The following is a 9234-nucleotide window of genomic DNA, read 5'->3' as shown; positions in this document are numbered from 1 at the left end:
TCACTTGGTAAAGCTGGGCATGGTAACCCTGGCCTGTAACCCTGGCAGTTGGGAGGCTGAGGAAGGATGAATGCCATGAGTTTGAGGCAAACAAAAAACTCTGTTGGTGACACTCTGTGGGGCTATCTCTGGACTCTTCTGGATCATTAGTCATAAATGTCTCTCCTTTGGCCAGCATCACACTGTTACTTCCTGAGAGATATACAGGGAGATTAACCCTAATTTAAAAATCTGAAACATTTTGAATGTTAACATGTAAAATTTTCCTTCTCTTGGTATAGTCCAGGCTGGCCTCAAACTCACACCAGTCCTCCTGCCTCAGCCTCCCAAGTACTGAGATTACAGAAGTGCAAAATTGCACCTTTGACATCACAACGAAGGTCCAACACAAAATCTTGTATAAAACTACCGTCAGGCCATGTGTCAGAAACACAAATGAATTTCACGTTTACACTTGGGTCCTATCCCCAGGATATCTCATTAGATGTACAAAAATATTCCAAAATGTTAACAAAATTCAAAATTTGAAGCATTTCTGGTCCCAACTATTTTGGATAAGAAATACTTACCCAAAGATGTGTGAGCCGTATAATCAGGTGGCCCGAGGCCTCCCAGGTTATCCTGTCTCCAAATTTGCTCTTGGTGCTCTAGTTCCTTTGCCTGCCAAGTTCCAGAATCAGTGTGGCTGTATCTGCGAAGACTCCTGCCAGGACTCTGGTAGAGCAGTTTGGGGAAACCGACATTTTCCACGTAGAGTCTTCCAGTTCACAAACGTGCTACACCTCTCCATTTACTTAGTTGTTTATTGTTGCTGTTTTACTTTAAAAAAAAAAATAACGTATTAATCATCTTTCCTGTTGTTGCTACAAAATACCTGATGTGAATTCAAGGAGGAGGTGCTTATTTTGACTCACAGGTTCAAAGGTTTAGATCCAAAAGGGCACGGTGGAGGAAAGCTGCCTGTCCTAGGGTGGCTGGGGGCAGAGCAGGGGACAGGAGTCCAGGAAGGAAGGGGTGAGACCAGATGGAGTCTCCAGGACCACGCATCCCTCCAATGCCCACCCAGACACACTCCACTAATCTCTAGGTAGCTCTCAAACCCATGAAATGAGCAAGACTGACTAACCATCACAGCCGGGCCTGGTGGCCCATGCCTGTGATCCCAGCACTCAGGAGGATGAAGCAGGAAGATCACCATGACTTCAGGGCGAGTCTGAACTTCATAGGCCAGTCTGTCTCAAAAAACAAATGCAGAGCCAGGCATGGTGGTGCACGTCTAGAATGCCAGCCCTTGGGAGGTTGAGCCAGGAGGATCGATGCAAGTTCACGGTCAGCCTGGGTGACATAGTGAGACCCTATCTCAAAAAAAAAAAAAAAAAAAAAAAATCGCCCAAACTAAAGAGATTAACTCACAATCAGTGTTTTGTAATTGTTAGCATGCAGATTCCTGTACATATTCTGTTAGATTTATACCCAGTATTTCCTCCTTTGTGTTTTTTTGAAGTTATAAACAGTGCTTTTGATTTGTTTCCAGTTGTTCATTGCCAGCAATCATTTGATTGATTGCTTTTTGTGTATTGACTTTGAATCCTGAGCATCTATTAACCTCACTTATTCCAGGCATTTTATTTCTTGGTAAAGTTCTTAGGATTTTTCTTCCTTTCCAGTATGTATGCCTTTAATTGACTTCTACTTTATTAACAAAAGAGGTAAGCTGGGCATGGTGGCTCACACCTGTAATCCCAGCACTCGGGAAGCTGAGGCAGGAGGATCATTGTGAGTTCAAAACCAGCCTGGGCTACAAAGTGAGCTCAAGGCCAGCGTGAACTGCATAGGAAGACCCTGTCTCCAAAAAAAAAGAGGTTAGGGCATGGCTAAACTGGCTGGGGAAGTGGGCGTGACCCGTTAAGATCCCGGACACATGCGCAGAACAGTTCCTGAAGCCTGCACAGGGGCTTATGGGAGAAGGCGAGCAGGTTTTCAGGATGGGCGGGGTCTGGTGTCAGCCTGAGGCGTGGGCTCCCTGCTTTCTCTAGGGTGCGCTTTTATCTTGTTTTTTCTGCTTTTACTGGGCCGGCCAACCTCCCTCTGCAGAACCAGTTTCTCCTTCGCTCTCCACTTTTTCAGACAGAGTTTGCCACTGCTTTTTTCTTGTTTCATTCAGTCTTTTGGTTTGAGGCGAGAAGAACCAGCTCCAGCGGAGACATCAGTGCCGCAAAACCCCGTGACCTTTATTCGGTGAACCACTTTTAGAAGGAATCACACAATAACAATTTCACTGCAAATCTGCGTTCTTTTGTTTTTGTTTTAAAAACAGGCTCTCACTGTGTAGTTCAGATTGGTCTTGAAATTGTATAATCCAGACCCCTCAAAGTCCTGCCTCAGCTTCCTCAGTTCTGGAGTTACAATTTTCTGCCATCATGCTCAAAAAAATCTACTTATTTTTTGTTGTTTTGAGACAAGGTCTTGCTATGTAGTTCATGTTGGCCTTGAACTCATTATGTAACCTAAGCTGGCTTTGAACGTGCAGTGATCCTCTTGCCTCAGCCTTCTGGGTACTTAAAACAGTTGACAGGGCTGGGGATACAGCACAGGGGCACAGCGCCTGCCTGTCAAGCACTAGGTCCTGAGTTTGATTTCTGGTACAACAACAACAAAAAGAGTAAAAATCAATGGCTTTTACTATAGATCCATGTACAACCAGTAGCACAATCAATTTTAGGATATTCCCAACACTTTGAGGCCAGCCGGGGCTATGTAGCAAGTTTGAAACCAGCCTACACTACATACTGAGACTTTGTCTTAAAAAATTAGAATATTTTCATCACTTTAAAAAGAAAGCCCACACGCTTAGCTATTTATGCCCAGCCTCCTGGTCTCCTTAGCTCTGAGCAACCACTAAACTATGTATTTGCCCAGCCTGAGTGTTTCATATAAACAAAAAATAATATAATACACATTTTGTGTGTGACTGGCTTGTTAGCATGTTTTCAAAGTTCATTCGTGTTATTTTATGTATCAGTGTTCTGTCCTTTTCATGGCTGAATAATACTCCAAGGCATGGGTATAGCACACATTGTATAAACAGCTGGGCTCCTTTCATTTCCTGGTTATTCTGAGCAGTGCAGCTTTGAACAACCTTTGGTGCTGGCGTATGCTTTCCAGTCTCAGAACTAAGATGTAGGTATTTCTGGGTAAAATGGTAACTGTATTTAACCATTTGAGAAACTTCTAGATCCTTTTGCAGAGTGGTTATCCTTGTTGAGGTTCAGATCAGGATCATGAATCATCTAGACATCTATGATTTCAAAACAAAACAAAACTGTATTTTCCTTTTCTTAAGAAAGAAAAGGAAAGCCAGGTATGGTGGCCCATGCCTGTAATCCCGGAACTCAGGAGGCTGAGGCAGGAGGATCACTGTGAGTTCAAAGGACAGTTTGGGCTACACAGTGAATGCAAGATCAACCTGCACAACACCACTGTCTTCTATTTCTCTCCAAGAAATCGAAAGAAAAAGAGCATATTGAATCCTAGTCGTGGAGTCAGTTTTCATCAACATATGGAACAGTATCAAGGGGTCCCCGCCTGCTGGACTCCACACACAGGGGATTCCCTGGGGTGCAGTGCAGTGTCGGGGCATAGGCCTGAGCACCCTGACTGGGAGACAGAGGCCGGAGAACCGGGTTTGGCCCGCCCTCATTAGAGGCATCTATGCAGCGCGCCTTGGTTCTGCACCGGGGCCAGGGTCACCGTGGGGCCGAGGTAACATTAATTATTTTTCCGCTTGTCGGATCCCATGAAAAAGATGTGCAAACGGCCTGTTTGTGAAGAGCGTGGGCAGGGGCTGTGAGCTGATTCTGTCAAACCAAGTCAGGGCCTCCCGGGTGTGGGCGGGGTGCCCGGCGGGACCTGGGGCGTCAGGGCCCAGTCGGGGAGCCCAGCCGGCCAGCTCTGGGCTGAGGGCCGAGGCTGTGTCCCCTGCTTGTCCCCTGGGCCAGGAGAGGCCTTGAGCTGTCCCCTCCACAGAACAGCACCGGCTTCTCACGGTGACTTGGGAGCCCTGTAACTGGGTGAAGAAGGTACAGCTACAAAGTTTAGCTGATGCACAAATAAGCTTTGAAAACTGCCAATCAGGCTCAGTGGTGCATACCCATCATGCAGCACTCAGGGGAGGCTGAGGTGGAAGGGTTGCCCCAAGTTCGAGACCAGCCTGGGCTACTAGCAAGACCGTGTCTCAAAAAACAAAATAATATCAAAAACGACCTTTAAAAATAGATTATCGTGACCCTCAAGGTAGGCCACTTCCCTGCATGCTGGCACGGTGGCACCCCCGTCCCTGCCTGCTTCTCATCAGCAGTGACTCCAATGATTTCCAAGCAAAGCTGCCCTCGGGTACGGGTACTGCCATGGTGCCCTCTGGGTGGTGAGGTCCGGGGTAACCCACACCCGGCCTGACAGATGGTCCTGGGAGGGTGTCCTCAACCTCACAGGTGAGCCCCAGGGGACACCAGGGCCAGCGTGTAGCTGCTTGAGTCTCAGTTCAGGACTTTGCCACCAGCCCCCTGCTTCCCAGGGACCCAGAGTACAAACAAAGAGCAAAACACAAGGTGAGACAGTGGCGAATGGGGAGGTGGATCCGTTGCCAAACAGAGGGGGACGGAGAGTCCAGGGGAGGCAGCAGAGAACCAAGACGCGTGGTTCGTGTGACCGATTGGATCGTCCTGAGCTGCAGACAGGGACATTGCCGTGGTGCCCCGTGACTCTGGTTTCACCCCAGGTGGTCTGGGAGCTCTGGTCCCCAAAGTTAGTACTGGAAAATAGTCTATGGGAGGAAAAAGGAGAGTTTGCACGGTCGGCTGTGTTTTGGGAACTGGATTAGCCAGAGCTGAAAGCACCACATCCAGCCCTTTTCTAGGTGAGCGGCTGTGGGCGCGGCCAGGCCGGAGAGGACAGCTTTGGCTGTGAGGGTCCCCCTGCCATGCAGGGGATTTGGGTGCTGCCATCACTTTGTGGATGAAAGAAGAGGAAAATAGTAGGAGGTTTGTGTATTACTCCGCATAGAAAGTCAAGGTTTTGGGCTGGGGATTTAGCTCAGCGGCATAAGCGCCTGCCTGGCAAGTGCGCAGTCGTGAGTTCTATCCCTGGTGCCAAAAAAAGAAAGAAAAAAAAAGAAGAAGAAAATCAAGGTTTTCTCTGACACTCTTACTTGTCTAAGCCTCCTCTAGGAGGCTAATTTCAAGTTGTCTTTATTTTTGTCTGGATCTTTCCCTGGGCCGAGCGCAGAGCCCGAGCCATGGCTGTTATCCAGGTAGTGTTCATTAAATGAGTTATTTAATAAATGAAGGAATGCCCAGGAGTCTGCTTGAAAGGTGATGCAATAGCATCCGCCTTCCTGAGAAGCGAGGTGTTTCCTTGTGCATCCTTAAAGGCAGCCAGATCAGATAATCCCGATGGTCCATACAGAAAGAGCATCACCAGCGAAGCCTTTTTCTCTGCACCTATAACACTAACCGCACAGGCAGGCTGGGCAGGAATGGTTGTGTAGGTTACGCACTGCATACATGATGGCTGTTCCCATTTACTGCTTTCTAGAAGTGTTTACAGCAGACTCAGAAGGACGACCACGTAAGCATAATTAAAGAGCATTTGTAGTTAAAGGGAGTTTGTAGTTGTTTTAGGTGCAACGGGTCCAGCTGTGACGTGTGTGCTTATAGTTGTTACATCAGGTGGTCTTGTGGGGTATGGACAGTGACGGGCCACAGGAAGCAGATGGTGGGTGCTCGGGAAACTCTTCCGCGTGGAAGCCGTGTTCTTCCAAACCCACTCACTTCCCACTGCTTAACCGGATGTGGGTGACAGGCCCAGGCCGGGCTCTCCCATTTGCACAATCACTGATTTGGATCGGAGCCTGGTTCCGGGGTCACCCGTCCCAGGGTGTGCCGGGCCCGGTCCTCTGCACTCACCTGCTGTGGCCCTGGCTGTGTGATGCCTGCACCTCCGTGAGGGAAACCTGGGGCTCCCACGGATCACTGTGGCCTGGGCAAGATCCTTGCTTTGCTTTTTTCTCCTTCTTTTCTTCTCTTTCGCTTTCTGTTTTGTTTTGGTCTGGTTTTTGAGACAGGATCTCACTGTGTAGTTCAGGCTGGCCTCAAACTCTCAGCGATCCTCCTGCCTCAGCCTTCCAAGTGCCAGGATGACCCTGTGTGCGCCTGTGTGCCGCTGTTTTCTCTCTTCATATAGAAATGGCGGTCCTTGCACCTTTGGGATTGTGCTGGGGCTTCCGCATATTGTGTGTACCTAGCACCAAGGACAGCACGGGGCTTTGCCCTTGATGAGGGTCCTGCCTCCTGTCCTGCATCACCCAGCCCTGGTGGCCGGGCCAGGTCCCCTCGAGTGCCCTGTGCTCCCTTCAGGCACTGCAGGCTGCAGGCAGTGAACTTTGAGCTCTGTGCTGCCCCCAGTGGTGGTGGGAGCCCTGCAAGAGCACACAGACCTGGCCTCAAGCTCTTGTTCCTTACTTGTGTGCGCTCCCACATTGTGGAGATGTGACCCAGGGCCTTCGAAATGAGCTACATCTGCTACTCTTCGGACTTCATTTTGACACAGCGTCTCATTACATTGCCTCAAGTTGGCAGGTGGGACTTGAACTTGTGACCCTCCTGCCTCAGCTTCCCTCAGGGCTGGGACTACAGGTGTGCACACTGGCCAGGCGGTCCTTCCCTAGGAGGCCCTGGGAAGGTTTCATTCTCTTACAGGACCGGGACCACTGTCAGCAGGGCCACCAGACACGGGGCCCCAGGACCACTCCGAGTCTCCATGGTGCCCTGGCTCAGAGCTCCCGGGATCTGTGACCTTTCTCCTGAGGTCTCAGAACCGTCCTGGCCATGTGGTCCAGGTGGATCAAGCCCTCGAGCCATGTAGCAACAAAAGCAAGACTTGTTTGCCTAACCCTGATGGGGTGAGAGGAAAACCCCGAGGACTGGTGAGCTTTGTGACTGTGTAGCTCCCCAGGGATCTCTGTCCGGCTGGGTGAGGTGGCAGAGGCTGGTCATCTCAGTGTTCTGAAGGCTGAGGCAGGAGGATCCTGAGTCGAGAGCCAGCTGGGGTTATACAGGGAGGACCTGGGTCAAAATAAATAATAGATCGGGTCAAATTCCAAATGAGATTTTCCGAATTCAAGTATATGTCTTTGTCACTTTGGTTCATGTTATAATGTGCTTTTTATATAACACTTGGCTTGGTTCCTGATGTTTTGTGTGGGGATTTTTCCTATTGCTCTGGTATGTTTCTCTTTTTCCTTTCTTTAAATTTTTTTTGAGAGGGTCTCACTATGTAGCTCAGGCTGGTCTTGAACTCACTGTGTCGCCCTCCCAGGTTGATCTCAAACTCATAGGGACCCTCTTGCCTCGGCCTCCCAAGAACTGCCCGGTTCCCTGTCTTTGTGTTCCATCACCCCCATTTCTCTCCCTCCCTCCCTTTTTCTTTCCTCCTTCCTTAGATTATCCATTTATTGTATCACATAAGGAGTGGTTCAGACGCAGATATGCTGCTGGCCGGGCTGGCACACACCTGTAATCTCTGCGCTCCTGAGGCTGAGGCAGGAGGATCCCTGTGAGAGTTCGAGGCCAGCCTGGGCCACATAGCAAATTCATAGACAGCCTGAGCTCCACGGCAAGATCCTGTCGCAAAAACAAAAACAAAAACAGGCCCCAAATGCCCCGAAGCAGAGGTAGGCGCCCCTAGCGGCCCCCTCTGCGCCCGCAAAGCTGTGCATGGGAAGCAGACAGATGCCCGGGCTGAGCCGGCACAGCTGTGCACGGTGACACCGCCCAGGGGAGAGGCAGCGCCACCTTTTCTCAGCCTGGCCGGGGTCACCGCGGGCGCCCCCAGTGGTTTCTGGGCTGGGGTCCCGGGCAGCCGCCCTCCGTGCCCGGGGTGGCGGCGGTGGGAGCGCCAGGGAGCGCGGGCCAGGGGAGCCCAGGTGCCAATTACGCGGGGATAAATAGCCATTACGGAGGGGCCTGACAACTGCAGGCGACCGCAGCCTCTTGGCGAGCAGCTGCGCCTTTTCCCACTGATCCCGCGGGCTGGGCCGAGCCTCCTGCAACCCCAAATAACAGGCTGGCGAGGAGGCGGGCAGCGGCGGGAGGCCGGCCTTCCTGTCGGGGGCATGTGAAGCGCGGCCAGGAGAGGTAATTACGCCCTGCGCTCCCTCGTCCCAGACAATGCGGGATCAACACCTGCCTCCTGGAAATCGTGAAAAAAAAGTTGTTCAAGGTTTCAGCCCAGGAAGAGGCCGGCTTTTCCTGTAGGTTTCGGTTGGATGAAGCGATGGAACGAGGAGAGAGGAAAGGACAGAAGACAGAGGGAAAAGGAGCGCAGAGTTCCTCCCCAGCATCCACCTGGGGGGCTCTGGGCAGCCCGCCCTTCCCTAGATCACCTGCCCCCATGTGTCACACAACCTAGAGCCTCGCACTCAGGATTTAATAGGGGACCAAGAATCCCTCAGGAAGCCAAGCCTTCCTGCAAGTCTGTTTGGTTGCTTTTTTTTTTTTTAAAGACAGGATCTGGCCACCTAGTGCAGAACTGGCCTTGAACTCACTCAACCCCAGGCTGGCCTCGAGCTCTCGGAGATCCTCCTGCTTCAGCTTCCCAAGCTGGCATTACAGGTGTGCATGGCCTCACCCAGGTATCCTGCACATCTTTGCACGGCTGAGTTTGGCTGTTTGTGGGCCTCTGTGCCGGACCTGTCCCCATCCTTCAGGGTCCTGTAGATGTGGTCGGTGTAGCAGGGGAGCCCTTCAGGGCGTCCTGTCTGAGAGGAGGGCTAACGGCGCAGGATTCGGGATGAGACTTCTGCATGGACTCGCCCCGCTGTCTTTGTCAGCACTGACAGGGCAGCTACTTAGCCTTGACCCGCAACCCCCTGAGCTCCTATCTGTCAGCTACGGAGAACAGTGCTGTCCTCCTGGCTTGGTCCGGGATCTGATGGGTTAAATGTGGGCGAAGCAGCTGAGTTCACAGCGAGCACCCACCGGAACATGTTGGCAGGGTTTTGAGGGGAATAAGAAGTCCCAGGACCAGGAAGACAGGGGAGGCCGCTCACTCCCAAGGCTTCAGATGCAAAACCACACAACTTCTTACAGCAGTGACCTCTCCTTCCTTTCCACTGAAAAACACCCCCTACTGGAATTCGAAGCATCCCCCCAACCCTCAAAAATCTCATCATGAAGT

This window comes from Cavia porcellus, unplaced genomic scaffold (assembly GCF_034190915.1).
Source record: "Cavia porcellus strain 051 isolate PalLab524CR breed Dunkin Hartley unplaced genomic scaffold, mCavPor4.1 scaffold_18, whole genome shotgun sequence".
Taxonomy (NCBI): domain Eukaryota; kingdom Metazoa; phylum Chordata; class Mammalia; order Rodentia; family Caviidae; genus Cavia; species Cavia porcellus.
The sequence above is the reverse complement of the archived record's forward strand: the minus strand, read 5'-3'. Positions refer to the sequence as shown.